At 47.0% G+C, this 18,605-nt stretch overlaps 1 protein-coding gene across 8 annotated transcripts in view; it reads right to left on the bottom strand.

The window, feature by feature from the left end:
* The window catches only part of LOC130364991 (protein regulator of cytokinesis 1-like), an 82,677-nt gene that overhangs the window by 54,614 nt on the left and 9,458 nt on the right, over window positions 1-18,605 (bottom strand). The window lies entirely within an intron of this gene.

The following is an 18,605-nucleotide window of genomic DNA, read 5'->3' as shown; positions in this document are numbered from 1 at the left end:
TACATCCCTATCTCCCAATTATACACCACCACCTACAGATGTAACATCATCCCAACAGAATCCACACCTCACTTACATTCCATTCCCATAGCTGCAATATTACATAAGCCCACACAACTCGCACTGCATACCATTCATAAAGTGCACAGCAGTCCTAGAGAACCAGTCCATCTCTCCGCAATAAAATTCTGTATACAAGTTATATAATGGGCAGAAAAGTTACCTGAAATGACAGGTATGTTTTACATTAAAGAGTACCTGTCATCATCTAAACTTTCCCTGATCCCCCTTCCCATCTGTCCCTTTCTCTAACTATGCCTATCCCTGTGTTTATTGAGGTTTAAAACGCTGTGGAAATACCTTTTTTTATTCCTCTTCATTAGCTCAGAACACTGTCTTTCTGAGGGGTGGAAGGAGGCGGGTCCCGGCAGGCATGATGTCACATGAAGCCTGGCCGGGACTCTGCTTCTGCCAGTCTTCCTGTATGCTGCTCTCCCTCTGCAGCAGTGTTTCCCAACCAGGGCACCTCCAGCTGTTGCAAAACTACAACTCCCAGCATGCCCAGGCAGCCAACAGCTGTCCGGGCATGCTGGGAGTTGTAGTTTTGCAACAGCTGGAGGTGCCCTGGTTGGGAAACACTGCTCTGCAGTGTGCATACAGACTAAGTACAGGTGAGGGATGGCAGCCTGTCTCTCTCTGCACTAAAAAGTCAATGCTGAGAACCAGGGGCTGAGGGAGCAATTACAGAGGCAGTGATTAAGATGAATGTCAGGGGGGGGGGGGCACAGAGCAGGGAGTGCAGTGAGATAATACAATGTATAAGATAACGTGTGGCGAGGGGCAGGGAGAACACAGAGCAGGGGGGAGGGGGAGGTGACTGGCTGTTATATGAGAGGCATGTGTAGGCTTGTAGCTCACAGGCTGGGAGCGAGTCCTGAGCTGAGAATACTGAACTTCCTGTGGAAGGACCAGAGCCCTTCAGCATTAGTCCTAAAAGCTGTACACTTACTATGAAAAGCATAGGATGCTGCTTGCAGACCAGGCATAGAAGAGTGACCCCTAGTGGCCAAAAGTATAAAATGAAAAAACTGGTATAAATAATATTTTTTATGAAGATTTATTACAATATCTCTTCATTAATGATTATGAACAACATATTAAAAGTTTTTGTTGAGGACAGGTACTCTTTAAAGGGAATTTGTCACTTTTTATTTTTAATATATTAATAAAATTGTGATGTAACATTAGTTAAAGCATACCCGTCAGATCCAACAACATTTTTTATTATTTTTTTTATACATCACTCAGTACCTAATCCTGACCATATGCATCTAATTTTTATGAGTCTAGCACATGGGTGTTAAACATGCGGCCCACAATGCATATCTTTGTGGCCCGGCAGAGGGCCACCGTCACATTCGGGGCATCCCCGTGTCCAGAAAAATCTTGTCAGGACACAAGGATGCCCCGGTTACTTCTCTGTGGCCCCGTGTTAACTTTAACCTGTTGAAGACGAAGGGCGTATGCATACGCCCTTGCATTCTGGTACTTAAGGACGAAGGGCATATCCATACGCCCGTGGGAATTTCGGTCCCTGTCACGCGCCCAGGGGGGTCATTAGACCCCCCCATGTCGGAGATCGGCGAAAATCGCAAGTGAATCCACACTTGCGATTTGCGCCGATTCTGGGTCATTAAGGGTCTATGGTGACCCAGAATATAAGGGGGATCGCGGTTGTCTAAGACACCCAAAATCCCCCTGAAGGCATAGGAGTGAGGTGGCAGGGGTGTCACCCCTCCTATGCCTGATAATGGTGGTCTAGACGCGACCACCAATAGGGGGGGGGGGGGCTTTACTTTTTCCCCGTCCTGCCCACCCACAATATGCGGGCCACAACGGGGGGAAACGAAGAGGACCGGGCGCCGACATCTACTTACCTGTTCAGAGGCAGCGGGCGACGGTAATCAGCGGACGGCGACGGAGATCTGGGTGCGGCAGAAGAGGACGGCTCCCTGGATGCGATGGAAGCCGGTGAGTTGCCTAGCAACATCTAGAGGGCTACAGTCTGAGACCACTATAGTGGTCTCTAGACTGTAGCCCTCCAGATGTTGCAAAACTACAACTCCCAGCATGCCCAGACAGCTGTTTGCTGTGTGGGCATGCTGGGATTTGTAGTTTTGCAACAGCTGGAGGTCTACAGTTTAGAGACCACTGCACAGTGATCTCTATACTGCCCTCTAGATCTTGCAAAACTACAACTCCTAGCATTCCCACACAGCTGTTTGCTGTCTGGGCATGCTGGGATTTGTAGTTTTGCAACATCTGGAGGTCCACAGTTTAGAGATCACTGTTCAGTGGTCTCTAAATTGTAGAACTCCAGATGTTGCTAAACGGCAAATACCAGCATGCCGAAACAGCAAAAAGCTGTGTGGGAATGCTAGGAGTTGTAGTTTTGCAAGATCTAGAGGGCAGTATAGAGATCACTGTGCAGTCTCTGCATGCTTGGAGTTGTTGTTGTGTACCTCCAGCTGTTGCATAACTACATCTACCAGCATGCCCTTCTGTGATCAGTACATGCTGGGAATTGTAATTTTACAACAGCTGGAGGCACACTGGTTGGAAAATACTGAGTTAGGTAACAGAACCTAACTGAAGGTTTTCCAACCAGTGTGCCTCCAGCTGTTGCAAAACTACAACTCCCAGCATGCACGGTCTGTCAGTACATGCTGGGAATTGTAGTTTTGAAACAGCTGGGTACATTCACATGGGCAAGTTTACAGTAAGTTTCCTGATTCAAGTATAAGCAAATTTTTCGCCGCAGCACAAATTCCTAGCGGGAATCTCGCCGTAACCCGCCAGTGCGAATGTACCCTAAAAACACAACACTACCACATAATAAAGTGTAAAACACTACATATACACCCTCTTACACTGTCCCCCCCCCCCCCCAATAAAAATGAAAAACGTATTGTATGGCAGTGTTTCCAAAACGGAGCCTCCAGCTGTTGCAAAACAACAGCTCCCAGCATTTCCGGACAGCCACTGACTGTCCAGGTATGCTGAGAGTTTAGCAACAGCTGGAGGAACCCTGTTTTGAAATCACTGGCGTAGAATACCCCTATGTCCACCCCTATGCAATCCCTAAATTAGTCCTCAAATGCGCATGGCGCGCTCTCACTTCGGAGCCCTGTCGTATTTCAAGGAAACAGTTTAGGGCCACATATGGGGTATTTCCGTACTCGGGAGAAATTTCACTACAAATTTTGGGGGGGGGGGGGGGGCTTTTTCTCCTTTAACCCCTTATGAAAAGGAAAAGTTGGGGTCTACACCAGCCTGTTAGTGTAAAAAACATTTTTTTACACTAACATGCTGATGTTGCCCTTTACTTTTTATTTTCACAAGAGGTAAACGGAATAAAAGACCCCCAAAATTTGTAACGCAATTTCTCCTGAGTATGGAAATACCCCATATGTGGGCGTAAAAAAGGCTCTGCGAGCCCAGAACAAGACTCAGGAGTGAGAGCGCACTATGTACATTTGAGGCCTAAATTGGTGATTTGCACAGGGGTGGCTGATTTTACAGCGGTTCTGACAAACGCAAAAAAAGAAATACCCACATGTGACCCCATTTTGGAAACTACACCCCTCACGGAATGTAAAAAGGGGTACAGTGAACATTTACGCCCCACAGGTGTCTGACAGATTTTTGTACAGTGGTCAGTGAAAATGAAAAATGTTATTTTTTTTTGTCTGCACAGCCCACTGTTTCAAAGATCTGTCAAACGCCAGTGGGGTGTAAATGCTCACTGTACCCCTTATTACATTTCGTGAGGTGTGTAGTTTCCAAAATGGGGTCACATGTGGGGGGGTCCACATGCACATGGCCCCCGACTTCCATTCCAAACAAATTATCTCTCTAAAAGCTCAATGGCTCTCCTCTTCTGAGCATTGTAGTGGGCCAGCAGAGCACTTGACGTCCAAACATGCGGTATTTCCATACTCAGAAGAAATGGGGTTACAAATTTTGGGGGGCATTTCTCCTATTACCCCTTGTAAAAAAGGAAAATTTAGGGAAAAACCAGCATTTTAGTGAATTTTTTTTTTCATTTACACATCCAACTTTAACAAAAAGTTGTCAAACACCTGTGGGGTGTTAAGGCTCACCGTACCCCTTGTTACGTTCCTTGAGGGGTGTAGTTTCCATAATAGTGTGCAATGTGGGGGGGGTGTTTGCTGCCCTGGCACCATAGGGGCTTCCTAATGTGATATGCCCCCCCAAAAACCATTTCAGGAAAACTCACTCTCCAAAATCCCATTGTTGCTCCTTCCCTTCTGAGCCCTCTACTGCCCCCGCCGAACACTTTACATACACATGAGGTATTTTCTTACTCGAGAGAAATTGGATTACAAATTTTGAGAGGATTTTTCTCCTTTTACCCCTTGTAAAAATGCAAAAACTGGGTCTACGAGAACATGCAAGTGTAAAAAAATGAAGATTTTGAATTTTCTTCACTTTGCTGCTATTCCTGTGAAACACCTAAAGAGTTAACACACTTACTGAATGTCATTTTGAATACTTTGAGAGGTGCAGATTTTATAATGGGGTCATTTATGGGGTATTTCTAATATGAAGACCCTTCAAATCCACTTCAAACCTGAACTGGTCCCTGAAAAATTCAGATTTTGAAAATTTAGCTAAAAATTGGAAAATTGCTGCTAAACTTTGAAGCCCTCTGATGTCTTCCAAAAGTAAAAACACGTTAACTTTATGATGCAAATATAAAGTAGACATATTGTATATGTGAAACAATATATAATTTATTTGGTATGTCTATTTTCCTTACAAGCAGAGAGGTTCAAAGTTAGAAAAATGCAACATTTTCTAATTTTTCACTAAATTTTTGAATTTTTTCACCAAGAAATGATGCAAGTATCGACGAAAATTTACCACTAACAAAGTCACGAAAAAACAATCTCTGAATCAAATTTATAAGTAAAAGCATCCCAGAGTTATTAATGCTTAAAGTGACAGTGGTCAGATTTGCAAAAAATGCTCCCGTCCTTAGGGTCATAATGGGCTCCGTCCCCAAGGTTTTAAAAACGTAGGGGACATTACTGATGTACCGTGCGTGTGCCCATAGGAGAAGAGCGGAGCAGAGAAGTGAGGACGACGCGCGGGAATGGTAAGTCACCACTCACCAGCACGTCATCTTTGGTGTTCTGACCACCGCTCCTCCGGTCCCGGGACCTACTGCTATGGCCCATAGGAGGAGTGGTGGTTGGAACACTGAAATGGGGCAGTAAACAGTCATACAGCCTCCAGCCATAAACTATACGGCTGAAGGCTGTATGTCTGTGGGGGAGCTATACTGCCCACCTACTGTGGGGGAGCTATACTGCCCACCTACTGTGGGGGAGCTATACTGCCCACCTACTGTGGGGGAGCTATAATGCCCACCTAGTGTGGGGGAGCTATACTGCCCACCTACTGTGGGGGAGCTATACTGCCCACCTACTGTGGGGGAGCTATACTGCCCACCTACTGTGGGGGAGCTATACTGCCCACCTACTGTGGGGGAGCTATACTGCCCACCTACTGTGGGGGAACTATACTGCCAACCTACCGTGGGGGAACTATACTGCCAACCTAATGCGGCCCACATAAACCTTGTTTTTTTGGCCCATGTTAGCCTTTGAGTTTGACATGCTTGGTCTAGCACCTTTGTCTGCTGACATCTCCCCCAGCATTAGCAAAACTACAACTCCCAGCTTGTTCTCACTGACAGTAGCGGGACACAAGCTGACAGTGGGAGGATGTTTCCCCACAGATTTTATACATCGTCGAGGCAGGGGAGAGCGGTGATCGCGCTCTTCCCTACTTCTGTGCGGGTGGGTGGGGGAAGCAGTGAGGCACGGGTACACTGAATTGAAGAAGCAGTAATAAAAGGCAGGAGAGAGCAGCGAATGATAGCGGTCTCCCCTGCCTCTGCACTAGGGATCACATTCCTACATCCTTGCCACGGGAATCGGGATGGAGAGAGCCAGCAGCAGTGACACACATTTCTACATCCCCCTAGGCTGATTGGAGCCGTGGGGATCGGGTTCATAGTTTTACAGCAGCGGCAAGAGTGAGCCGCAGCAGCAGGGACAGTTTTCAACATCCCTGTTCTCAGCTTCTGTCCCATCTCTCCACTCTCATAGCGAGGATACAGTTTGCTTTATCCTGCAGTGATATGTGTCCAGGGAGCTGATGCAAAATATTGAGCAGAGCGAGGCTGCACCCCCCCACCCCAACCGCCAATAGTATGGGGCGGGTGTGCGCATCTCAGCCAGAGTGGATTTACTGACTCCGCATTTATCATAAGCTGCTTAGACACATTTCTCTACAGGGAACAGTTTTCTGAAATGTCGCCAGCCTGATGGTCGGCGCTCAGACACACTGAGCAGCTTCACTTCCAACTCGCAGGAGATTCTACAGATCATGGCAAGGAATAGGAGACCTCGGTGGAGGCAGGTGATTTCCAATAGTGCCTGATCAACGAACTGCTGCTACTTTATCACTGGGTGATTAACCCTTACCTGTCCATAGGTACCTCTTTGAACAACAGCTGAAAAAACGTTTTCTGGATAAAGTTTTTGGATTAACGCAATCCTCGTTTACTGTGCATTCATTTACCTGTATAATTGCTGGACTTGTACTGTGGAAGATGAAGCCCCTAGATTGAATGCACGGGAGTCACTCAGGGAATAATCAGTGATCCGCTGTGTTATATGTGATAGCTAAATTACAACCCCCATCATTCCCAGACAGCCAAAGGCTGTCTGAAAAAAATGGGGGTGTAGTTTAGCAACAGCTGGATGCTCTCTGTTTAGAAACCCTGCTTTATGGGTGTTCTCTCCAGGGGAGAGCGTCATAGATGTGCTGACCAATCTTGTGTTTTTTTTTTCTTATTTCAGATCCGTATTTGCACTACAGGACTACTTTGGATTTGGTGGACTACGAGGATTACTGTTTTTTTTTTCGTTTTGTTTAATAATGAAATGGTTAATGAGGGCTTGTGGGGGAGTGTTTTTAGAAATAAAACTTTTTAAAACGTGTTGTGTTTTTTTTAATTTACATTACTAGGCTTAGTAGTGGAACCTGTCTTAGACAGAATCCATTACTAAACCAGGGCTTTGCGTTAGCCCAAAATACAGCTAGCGCTAACCCCCAATTATTACCCCGGTACCCACCGCCACAGGGGTGCCGGGTAGAGCCAATACCAACAGACCCAGAGCGTCAAAAATGGCGCTCCTGGGCGGTAACAGGCTGGCGTTATTTAGGGTGGGCAGGGCCAGTAACAATGGTCCTCGACGACCCTGGTAGCGTCAGGCTGTTGCTGCTTGGTTGGTATCTGACTGAGAATGAAAATATGGGGAATAACACACACTTTATTAAATATTTAATTATTTGTACAAAAAAAAGTGTGTGGTTCCTCATATTTTCATTCTCAGCCAGATACCAACCAAGCAGCAACAGCCTGATGTTACCAGGGTGGGTGAGGACCATTGTTACTGGCCCTGCCCACCCTAAATAACACCAGCCTGTTATCACCTAGGCCCAGGAGCACCATTTTTGATGCGCCAGGCCTGTTGGTACCAGCTCTTCCCAGTACCCCTGTGGCGGTGGGTAATGGGGTAATAATTAGGGGTTAGCGCTAGCTGTTTTTGGGGCTTAGTAATGGATTTTGTCTATAAGATGGCTTCCACTACTAAGCCTGTAAAGTAAAGTAAATGGAAAAAATAAAAATAAAAACCACAACATGTTTTTAAAAATGTTATTTAAAAGGGGTACTCTGCTGGAAAACGTTTTATTTTTTATTTTAAATCAACTGGTGCCAGAAAGTAAAACAGATTTGTAAATTACTTCTATTAAAAAAATGTTAATCCTTCCAGTAATTATCGGCTGCTGTATACTACAGAGGAAGTTTTTTTTAATTTTTTTTATTTCTTTTCTGTCTGACCAAAGTGCTCTCTGTTGACACCTCTGTACATTTTAGGAACTGTCCAGGATAGCAGCAAATCCCCATAGCAAACATATCCTGCTCTGGACAGTTCCTGACATGGACAGAGGTGTCAGCAGAGAGCACTTGTGGTCAGACAGAAAGGAAACTCAAAAAGAGTTTCATAACAGCAGCTGATAAGTACTGGAAGGATTAAGATTTTTTAATAGAAGTAATTTACTAATCTGTTTAACCAGTTGACTTAAAAAAATGTTTTCCAGCCGAGTACCCCTTTAACCATTTTTATTATTAGTAACAAAACAAAACAAATAAAAACACTGGCCATCGTCGTAGTCCACCGAATTCGAAGTAGCCCTATGCATACACGGATCTGAAACGAGAAGGGGAAAAAACAAACAACAAATTGGTTAGTACATTTAGGGAGAAAAAAAAGTGGTAAAATATATTAAACACATACACACACATATATATATATATATATATATATATATATATATATATCTATATGCATATATATGGGCTCCACAATATATCGCGATCCCAACTGAATCGTGATAATTGGGATTGCGATAAGTCTGATGCAGCCCTTTGCAAAATATAGCGATTAAACAGTGGCCCGCACAGCGGTAAGCTAAGCACCCATGCAGCATGGCCAAGCTCGGCCCCTCCACTGTGCGGCCGACTGGCTCTCCACCTAGCAGTGCCCAGTGCTGGGAGGAGATTAACCCCACTACGGCCGGTCGCCGGTAACCCTTAAGGACCGAGGGTTTTTCTGTTTTTGCATTTTCGTTTTTTCCTCCTTTTCTTTAAAAAATCATAACTCTTTCAATCTTGCACCTAAAGATCCATATGATGGCTATTTTATTGCGCCACCAATTCTACTTTGTAATGACATCAGTAATTTTACCCAAAAATCTACGGCGAAGCAGCAAAAAAAATCATTGTGAGCCGAATTTTTTTTTTTAAATGCCATTTTGTAACTTTTGGAGGCTTCCGTTTCTACACAGTACATTTTTCAGTAAAAATGACACCTTCTCTTTATTCTATAGGTCCATACGGTTAAAATTTATGTAGGTTTGATTTTGTCGTACTTCTGGAAAAAATCATAACTACATGCAGGAAAATGTATGCGTTCAAAATTGTCATCTTCTGACTTTTCCGCGAATGAGGGCTCATTTTTTGCACCGTGATCTGAAGTTTTTAGCGGTACCATTTTTGTATTGATCAGACTTTTTGATCGCTTTTTATTCATTTTTTCATTATATAAAAAGTTACCAAAAATACACAATTTTGGACTTCGGAATTTTTTTGCGCATACGCCATTAACCGTGTGGTTTAATTAATTATATATTTTGATAATTTGGACATTTCCGCACGCGGCGATACCACACGTTTATTTTTATTTACACAGTTTTTTGTTTTTTTTAAATGGGAAAAGGGGGGGTGATTCAAACTTATTAGGGAATATTAGCCCCATAGGGGGCTATAACACTGCACACACTGATCTTTTACATCGTTCAATGGTTTCTAATAGGAAACCACTGATCAATGATTCTGCTGCTTGACTGCTCATGCCTGGATCTCAGGCACTGAGCAGTCATTCGGCGATCGGACAGCAAGTAGGCAGGTAGGGACCCGCGGCGATCACGAACAGCTCCCTGAGCTAACCGGCAACATTTTAGTTTCACTTTAGACGCGGTGATCAACTTTGAATGCCGCGTCTAAAGGGTTAATAGCGCGCGGCACCGCGATCTGTGCTGCACACCATTAGCCACGGATCCCGCCCGTTGTTAGAGGCCGGGCCCGACCCGCTATGACGCAGGGCCATGCCGTTGCCCTGCGTTATAGAACGGGAGCGGATTCATGACATACATGTACTTCATGGGTCCTGAAGGGGTTAAAAACTGTACAGTCGTGCGGCGGGTGTATTAAGCAAGCTCAGGAACGGAGCTCGCTTCATACTGGTAATGACTAACATCACTGATCCGAGTGATGTCCGGCATTAACCCTTTAGACGCCGCAATCAAAGTTGCAGCCGGGTCCCTATCAGCTGAGAGGACGGCGGGAGTTCCCTAACTTCGTCTGTCCTGTCTGATCGGCGCTCCAAAAATGCAGGCAGCCTCAGCAGCCTGCAGAAATGGAGCACCGATAGCATTGATTAAAGGGGTACTCCACCGGAAATCTTTTTTTTTTTTTAAATAAATCAACTGGTGCCAGAAAGTTAAACAGATTTGTAAATTACTTCTATTTAAAAATACTAGCCCTTCCAGTACTTATCAGCTGCTGTATGTTCCAGAGGAAGTTCTTTTCAAATTTCCTTTCTGTCTGACCAGTGCTCTCTGCTGACGCCTCTGTCCATTTTAGGAACTGTCCAGAGTAGGAGCAAATCCCCATAGCAAACCTGTTCCGGACAGTTCCCGAGACAGAGAGGTGTCAGCAGAGAGCACTGTGGTCAGAAAGAAAGGAAATTCAAAAAGAAAATAACTTTCTCTGGAACATACAGCAGCTGATAAGTACCGAAAGGGTTAAGATTTTTAACAAAGTAAGTTACAAATCTTTTTAACCCCTTAAGGACCAAGCCCATTTTCACCTTAAGGATCAGAGCATTTATGCACATCTGACCACTGTCACTTTAAGCATTAATAACTCTGGGATTCTTTTACTTATAAATTTGATTCAGAGATTGTTTTTTCATGACATATTCTACTTTAACATAATGGTAAATTTTCTACGATACTTGCATCATTTCTTGGGGAAAAATTCCAAAATGTTATAAAAAATGTGAAAAATTTGCTTTTTTTTTTTTTTTTTAACTCTGAAACTCTCTGCTTGTAAGGAAAATAGACATCCCAAATAAATTATATATTGATTCACATATACAATATGAATATGTCTACTTTATGTTTGCATCATAAAGTTGACAAGTTTTTACTTTTGGAAGACATCAGAGGGCTTGAAAGTTCAGCAGCAATTTTCCAATTTTTCACAAAATTTTCAAAATCGGAATTTTTCAGGGACCAGTTCAGTTTGAAGTGGATTTGAAGGACATTATTAGAAATACCCCATAAATGACCCCATTATAAAAACTGCACCCCCCCCCCCCCCCCAAGTATTCAAAATGACATTCATAAAGTTTTGTTAACCTTTAGGTTTTTCACAGGAATAGCAGCAAAGTAAAGGAGAAAATTTAAAATCTTCATTTTTTTCCACTGGTATGTTCTTTTAGACCCAGTTTTTGAATTCTTACAAGGGGTAAAAGGAGACAAATCTTCCTAAAATTTGTAACCCAATTTCTCTCGAGTAAGGGAATACCTCATATGTGTATGTAAAATGTTCGGCGGGCTCAGAAGGGAAGGAGCGACAATGGGATTTTGGAGAGGGAGTTTTTCTGAAATGGTTTTGGGGGGGGCATGTCACATTTAGGAAACCCCTATGGTGCCAGGACAGCAAAAATAAATAAAAAAAAAGGGAGATATTTTAACACTTACCGTAAAATCTCTTTCTCGAAGGATCCATTGGGGGGGACAGACCGTGGGTGTATGCTGCTGTCTCTAGTAGGTGTGTCACTATGGTAATAAAAAAAGGTCAGCTCCTCCCAGCAGGAAATACCCACCTCCAGGCCCTGAGCTAATCAGTTTTAGTTCCAGAGCAATAGGAGAGGACAGACAGGTCAAAGAAGACCCAAACTGTCCGAGAACAAGAAGAAAAAATACAACTGAACACACCCTCGGACAGAGAACCGAAGAAAAAAAAAAAAAAAGGGGCGGGAGCTGTGTCCCCCAGTGGATCCTTCGAGAAAGAGATTTTACGGTAAGTTTTAAAAAAATCTCCTTTTCTCTATCTGCTCCATTGGGGGACACAGACCGTGGGACGTATCAAAGCCGTCCCTTGGGTGGGCAGATAAGCAGTCAGGCAGACGGCCATTCCACTGCCGCCTGCAACACTTTACGGCCCAGACTAGCATCAGCCGATGCAAAGGTATGAACCCTGTAGAACCTTGAGAAAGTGTGCAAAGACGACCAGGTAGCCGCCTTGCAAATCTGCGAGGCCGAGGCTCTGTTCTGGAGAACCCAGGATGCCCCAACAGAATGGGTAGAATGAGCGACAAGCCTGAAAGGAGGAATCTTCCCCTTAAAGCAATTTGCTTCTGAAATGGCGGACCGAATCCACCGAGAAATGGTGGCCTTGGAAGCAGGTTGTCCCTTACGACGACCTTCCGTGAGGACGAAAAAGGAATCACACTGACGAAACAAAGAAGTAACAGAGAGATAGGACCTAACAGCCCGAACCACATCCAGTTTGTGGAGTAAACGCTCCTTAGGATGAGAAGGAGCGGGACAAAAAGACGGGAGGACAACGTCCTCATTGAGATGAAAAGCCGAAACCACCTTAGGCAAAAAGGAAGGATCTGGCCGGAAAACAACCTTGTCCTGGTGGACCACCAGAACGAAGAACGGCAGGAGAGAGCCGCCAATTCAGACACCCTCCAGATGGAGGTGATAGCAACAAGAAACGCCACCTTCCAAGAAAGGAGGCGCAGAGACACCTCTCTAAGGGGCTCAAAGGGTGCACCCTGGAGGGCACTCAGAACCGTCTTCAAGTCCCAAGGGAGAGAGGGTGACCGGTAAGGAGGGACAGGATGAGCCACTCTTTGAAGGAAGGTCCGGACATGAGAATTAGAAGCCAGAGGATGCTGGAAAAGAAAAGGCCGAAAACTGACCCTTAAAGGAACTGAGAGACAAACCCAGTTCCAAACCCGACTGCAAAAGGAGAGAAGACGGGGAACCGAGAAAGTCACAGGAGACAGGACCTGAGCTTCACACCAGCGAAAATAAGACCGCCAAGTACGGTGGTACATTTTTGCCGAGGAGGGCTTACAAGCCCTGAGCATGGTGAGAAAGACTTGGGAAGAGAACCCGCGGGCCCTCAAAACCACGGTCTCAACCGCCACGCCGTCAAATGCAGCAACTGTAAATTGGGGTGGCAAAGAGGACCCTGTGAGAGCAGGTCCGGACGAAGCGGAAGGCACAGTGGAGCGTCGTCCAGGAGCCTGACTACGTCGGCGTACCACGACCTTCAGGGCCAATCTGGAGCTACCAGAATGGCAGAAACATCCTCTGCTTTGAGCTTCCTCAGAACTCTGGGAAGGATCGGAAGGAGAGGGTAGGGCAAACCCCGCCCAAGGATCACTAGGGCGTCCACAGCTAGAGCCTGAGGGTCCCGGGACTTGGACACAAAAGGAAGGATCTTCCGATTGTGCAGAGAGATGCGAAGAGGACCACGTCTGGAATGCCCCAGAGGTCGCCGAACCCCGGAAAGAGAAACGTCGAATGGCCGGAACCTTGCTTTCCACCCCGATGAGAATCTTTGTCATCTCGGTCATGGCTGCCGAGCTGCGATAGCCGCCTTGGCGATTTATGTACGCCACACAGGACGGGACAGGACCAAAACCGAGACTCCCAAAAGAAAAAGACAAGGAAGAATAGCCCATAGTTCCAAATATGTTTATAGGAAGAAGGGCTTCTCAGGGAGACCAGAGTCCCTGAACCGTCCAATCCCCGAACAGACCGCCCCAGCCCGACAGACTGGCATCCGTTGTAACTACCTGCCAGTGAAGGGGAAGAAATTACCTCCCCTGAAGAAGAAGGGGGGAGCGGAGCCACCAGAGCAGAGACTGACGGATCCTGGAGGGAGAACAATCTTGCGATCGAGGGACAGAGGAGATCTGTCCCATCGAGGGAAGAACCGCCAACTGAAGAGGGCGGTAATGAAGCTGGGCAAAGGGTACGGCCTCCATGTCCGCCACCATCCAACCCAGGACTTTCATACCAGTGCGGATGGAAACTGGGACCCGAGCCCGAAGGGAGCGGACTCCCGACATAAAAGAGTCAGACGTTTGACCGGCGGAAGGCAAATTTGGGCAGGGGCAGTGTTGAAGTGAAGTCCCAAGAAGATCAGAGACTGGGTGGGAGAGAGGACTGACTTGTCCCGGTTGACCATCCACCCGAAGCTATCCAGAGTGTGAAGAGTGACATCCACATTTTCCAGAGACTGAGCTCTGGTGGGAGCCTTGATGAGAAGGTCGACCAGGTAGGGTATCACCGAGACTCCCCTCGACCGCAACAGGGCCATCACTGGCGCAAGGATCTTGGTAACGACCTGAGGAGCCGTAGCCAGGCCAAAGGGGAGCGCTACGAATTGAAAATGCCAATGGCAAATTCGATTCGGTAACCGTTGACCCAGGAGTCCTGAATGTGTGTGGTCCAGATGCCTCGAAAAAGTAAGAGGCGACCTCCCACCCGAGAAAAAACTGCGGGTGGGGGCTTCACTTCATGCGGGAGTGGGTTTGTGGTTGCCTGATTTGGTTGCAAACCGGCCGAAACGGTTGGTGTTCGACTTCCAAGATGGGCGTGCCCGGGACGAGGGAGCCTCTGGGGGGATCCCGCTAGGATACCCTGACGGAGTTATAGGCACCACTCCGATAGGGCCTTGCAAAGCGAAGAGCCAGCTGCTTCAGTGGCAAACTTTGCTAAGGACTCCACCTTCTTGTCCGTGGAATCCATGAAGGCAGCCGCATCTGCCAGTGGCAGTGTAGGAGCCTTAGAGATTCGGGAGATTGGTGGATCCACTGAAGGAGGGGAACCCCCGTAGTGACAAGATCCTTGTCAAATGGATAACGTTCTTGAATCGTCTTCATTCCTGGGAACCTCTTGTCTGGATGTTTCCATGCAGATTCCAGAATGGCGTCAAAGTCAGCGTGAGAGCTGAACCTTTGAGGTGCTGGCTTAGCACGATGAAAGGATACTTCAGGAGTTACGTCCGAAGAACCTGGGTCCTCTTAAGTGAAAGGTGTCTCTTATGGCTGCGACCAATGAGTTCACCGTTATAACTGTACCCGAGTGGTCCTCTGAGTCAGATGCCGATTCGGAAACCTCGTCAGCCAGTTCGCCAGAAGAATGCGACGAGTGGAGGCAGTCCTGGAGGGTGGTGACCCTGACCGGGTATGCGACTCTGGCGTGGCAGAACCGCGACTCCGAGAACGTCCTCTGGAGGAGCGACGTTAGTGACCAGATAACGGGGGGGGGGGGGGGGGACCCACGGGGGGAGCGCCCACACCTATCTGAAGACTCAATGGAAGAGTCTGACGAGGCACCCCTAGTACGCTTGTGAGACCGTAATGTATGTGGGGGAAGAGGAGCGGGCCCCCAGAGAGGGCCGGCGTAGGGCAGACCCCTTCAAGGCGGACGCCACTTCCCGGGAGGCCTCAGCCACTGAACGGGAGACTTGAGTCAAGTCAGCCATATACTGGGTCAGATAAGAAACCCAGGCTGGAGGGGCGGCTGAATCCACCAGAACCAAAAGGGGCATCCGGGGGTACCAGGGGGTCTGGGGGAGCAGTGGAGCAGGCAGAGCAAGTGGGCTCAGTAGAGCCAGGCATCTTAGCATTACAGAGCTTACAGACAAAACAAGACACAGACATTCTGGTTATCTGTTTAGAGGGAGGAACAGCTCTGGGCGGACAATGAGAAAAACAGGAACTTTCTCACTACAGACTGTGTCCCCTGGCAGCTGCAGAGTGAAAAATGGGCCAGCCAATAGCCAGAGAGGGGCGTGCTTGAGGCAGAGGCACAATCTGATTGGCCCCTACTGAAATTCGCGCCCACGGCGCTGATTGGAGGCCGCTTTGCGTCTCTAGGAAGCTCCGACAGCCCAGGGGGCGGAGCTATGAGAGGAGCGAGAAGAAGCCGTAATGGCGCCCGCTCCTTGTCCCGAGCGCACATGTCAGCCGCATATGCGCTCGGGGGGAAGTGAGCGGGCGGCCCAAACGCCGGCAGTGGCTGCCGGAGAAAACGAAAGTAAGCCGGCGCTCAGAGCGCCCGGTCAGAACGAGCGCCGCGGCTGTCAGCCGTATATAAGCGCTGCGGTCATAGCCGCACAGTAAAAACCACACACACAGTGAAGTAGAAAAAACACATTCACACATTTAAACATAGAATGCATGCCCCCTAAGATGCCACTGCTCACCCCAGAATAAAAGTGAAGCCCCAGAGTAAGCCAGCCCCATAAACCTAAAAAGGTGGACAAAAAACTGAGGGTCTCCAGAGGTTGCAAGTCCGCACCTAAGGGAGAAAGGGAAATGTACTTACCTCAGTCAGAAGAACTTACCTAATGGAGTCTTCCATGAGGTCTTCAGTCAGATTTTGTCGCCTGCATCACGCCTAGCTGCTATGCGCGAGCGAGGCGAGCAGGGGAATAGGGGGACCCGGACCCATGAGGTACCAACCCAGGCGCTGACCGTTGGCGAGGGGGGGTGAACAGCGCATATACGCAATGTCTGTGCCCCCTTACTCGCAATGGGGAAACAGGGAACCGGAGTCACAAGAACAAGAAAGAAAAAGGAATAAAAAAACTAACACGTCCCTATACTAGGAAAACAATAAATCAGAAGACCTGGTCTGGAGAATTCCAGACCATGTCCACCTCCTGCAAGACACTAAGCTAAAACTGATTAGCTCAGGGCCTGGAGGTGGGTATATCCTGCTGGGAGGAACCAACCTTTTTTTTTTTTATTACCATAGTGTCACACCTCCTAGAGACAGCAGCATACACCCACGGTCTGTGTCCCCCAATGGAGCCGATAGAGAAATAAAAAAATAAAAAAACTCACATAGTATACCACTTTGGAAACTACACCCCTCAAGGAATGAAACGAGGGGTACAGTGAGCCTTAACACCCCACAGATGTTTGATGACTTTTCGTTAAAGTCTGATGTGCAAATTAATTTTTTTTTTTCACTAAAATGCTGGTTTTCCCCCCAAATTTTACATTTTTACAAGGGGTAATAGGAGAAAATGCCCTCCAATATTTGTAACCCCATCTCTTCTGAGTATGGAAATACCCCATGTGTGGACGTCAAGTGATCTGCTGGCGAACGACAATGCTCAGAAGAGGAGGCACATTTGGTTTTTGGAAAGCAAATTTTGCTGAAATGGTTTTTGGTGGGCATGTCGCATTTAGGAACCCCTATGGTGCCAGAACAGCAAAAAACATGGCATACTAATTTGGAAACTAAACCCCTCAAGGAACGTAACAAGCAGTACATTGAGCCTTAACACACCATGGGTGTTTGATAAATGTTCATTAAAAAAAAAGGTGGCCAAATTACCCCCCTCCCCCAACTCCTACCTGTCCCTCCACACAAACTCACCGTGAACTACAGGTGGCAGGGGGACACTTCTGCCCTGAGGGGCACAGATCTGGTCAAAGGGGGGGGGGGGTCCCTGGAATTAACCCCTCCCTCCTCTGCCAGGAGCTATTGGTCGGTCCGACCAATAGCAGCTCATCTGGGGAGGTGACGTGATCGGCACCTCCCCCCAACAACAGGATGTGATGGGCGGTGTATAATACCCTGCCGATCACCTTCCAGCTCCAGGTCAACGGGTCACACGTGACCCGTATGACCGGAATCGCAGCAGATCGCCGGTGTGAATTCACCGACAACCGCCGACATGGGGGGGGGGCGCCCTTGAGAGGTTAACGCCCTTGGTCCTTGAGAGGTTAACTTTCTGGCACCAGTTGATTAAAAAAAATTAAGTTTTCCAGGGGAGTACCCCTTTAATGCTTTGCCTATGGCACAGCATTGATCTGTGTCTGCAGTCACAAGAATGCAAGTAATGGTCCCCATGGCAGTGGAGGTGCCAAGCCGGGCAATGCTGCACGGGAGCTTAGCTTACCACTGTACGGGTCACTGTTTAATCACAAAATCTTGCAAAGGGCTGCATCGACATATCGCAATCCCTAATTATAGCGATTCAATTGGGATTGCGATATATCGTGGAGCCCTAAAAAAATATATACACACACACACACACACACACAATTGTTTAGTCCCCATAGGGCAGGGTTTTCCAAACAGTGTGTCTCCAGTTGTTGCAAAACTACAACCCCAAGCATGCCCGGACAGTCAAAGGCTGTCCAGGCATTCTGGGAGTTGTAGTTTTGCAACAGCTGAAGGCACACTGTTAGGAAAACTCTTCCGTATGGAGACTAAACAATTGTAAAAAAAAAAAAAAAATCTTTATAAGCCCCTCCCCTAATAAAAGGTTAAATCACCACTCTTTTTATTATAATGAGTGATGTCATTACAAAGTACAATTGGTGGCGCATAAAACAGGCCCTTATATGGGTCTTTAGCTGGAAAATTAAGTTATGGCTTTAAGAAGGCGAGAAGGAAAAAACATCCCCCCCCCCCCAGTGCTCCCACCCACGCAGCTGCGCTACACCATAAAGCTACGTAACAGCGCTGGAGAGTATGTGGACTACGCCAACTATACCAGGCCAGGCACATAAAATGTGGAGGAGGAATTAGGCTCATTTCTTCCCATCTCTTATCCAATCGCTTTTCTTTTCAGCCAATGAACATGAAATTTGGGGGGGGGGGGGGGGTTGGCTATATGAAATGAGGGGATTGTCCATGATATAGGAGGGGTTTCGCCATTTGTTTATTATATCGCAATCACATATCAAAAGTGCAATATTTACCTCCACAATCGCAATTGCACATTTTCCCCAAATCGTGCAGCCCTAATATATATCGGTATA

This window comes from Hyla sarda, chromosome 1, assembly GCF_029499605.1.
Source record: "Hyla sarda isolate aHylSar1 chromosome 1, aHylSar1.hap1, whole genome shotgun sequence".
Taxonomy (NCBI): Eukaryota; Metazoa; Chordata; class Amphibia; order Anura; family Hylidae; genus Hyla; species Hyla sarda.
This window is presented reverse-complemented; position numbering and strand designations above follow the sequence as displayed.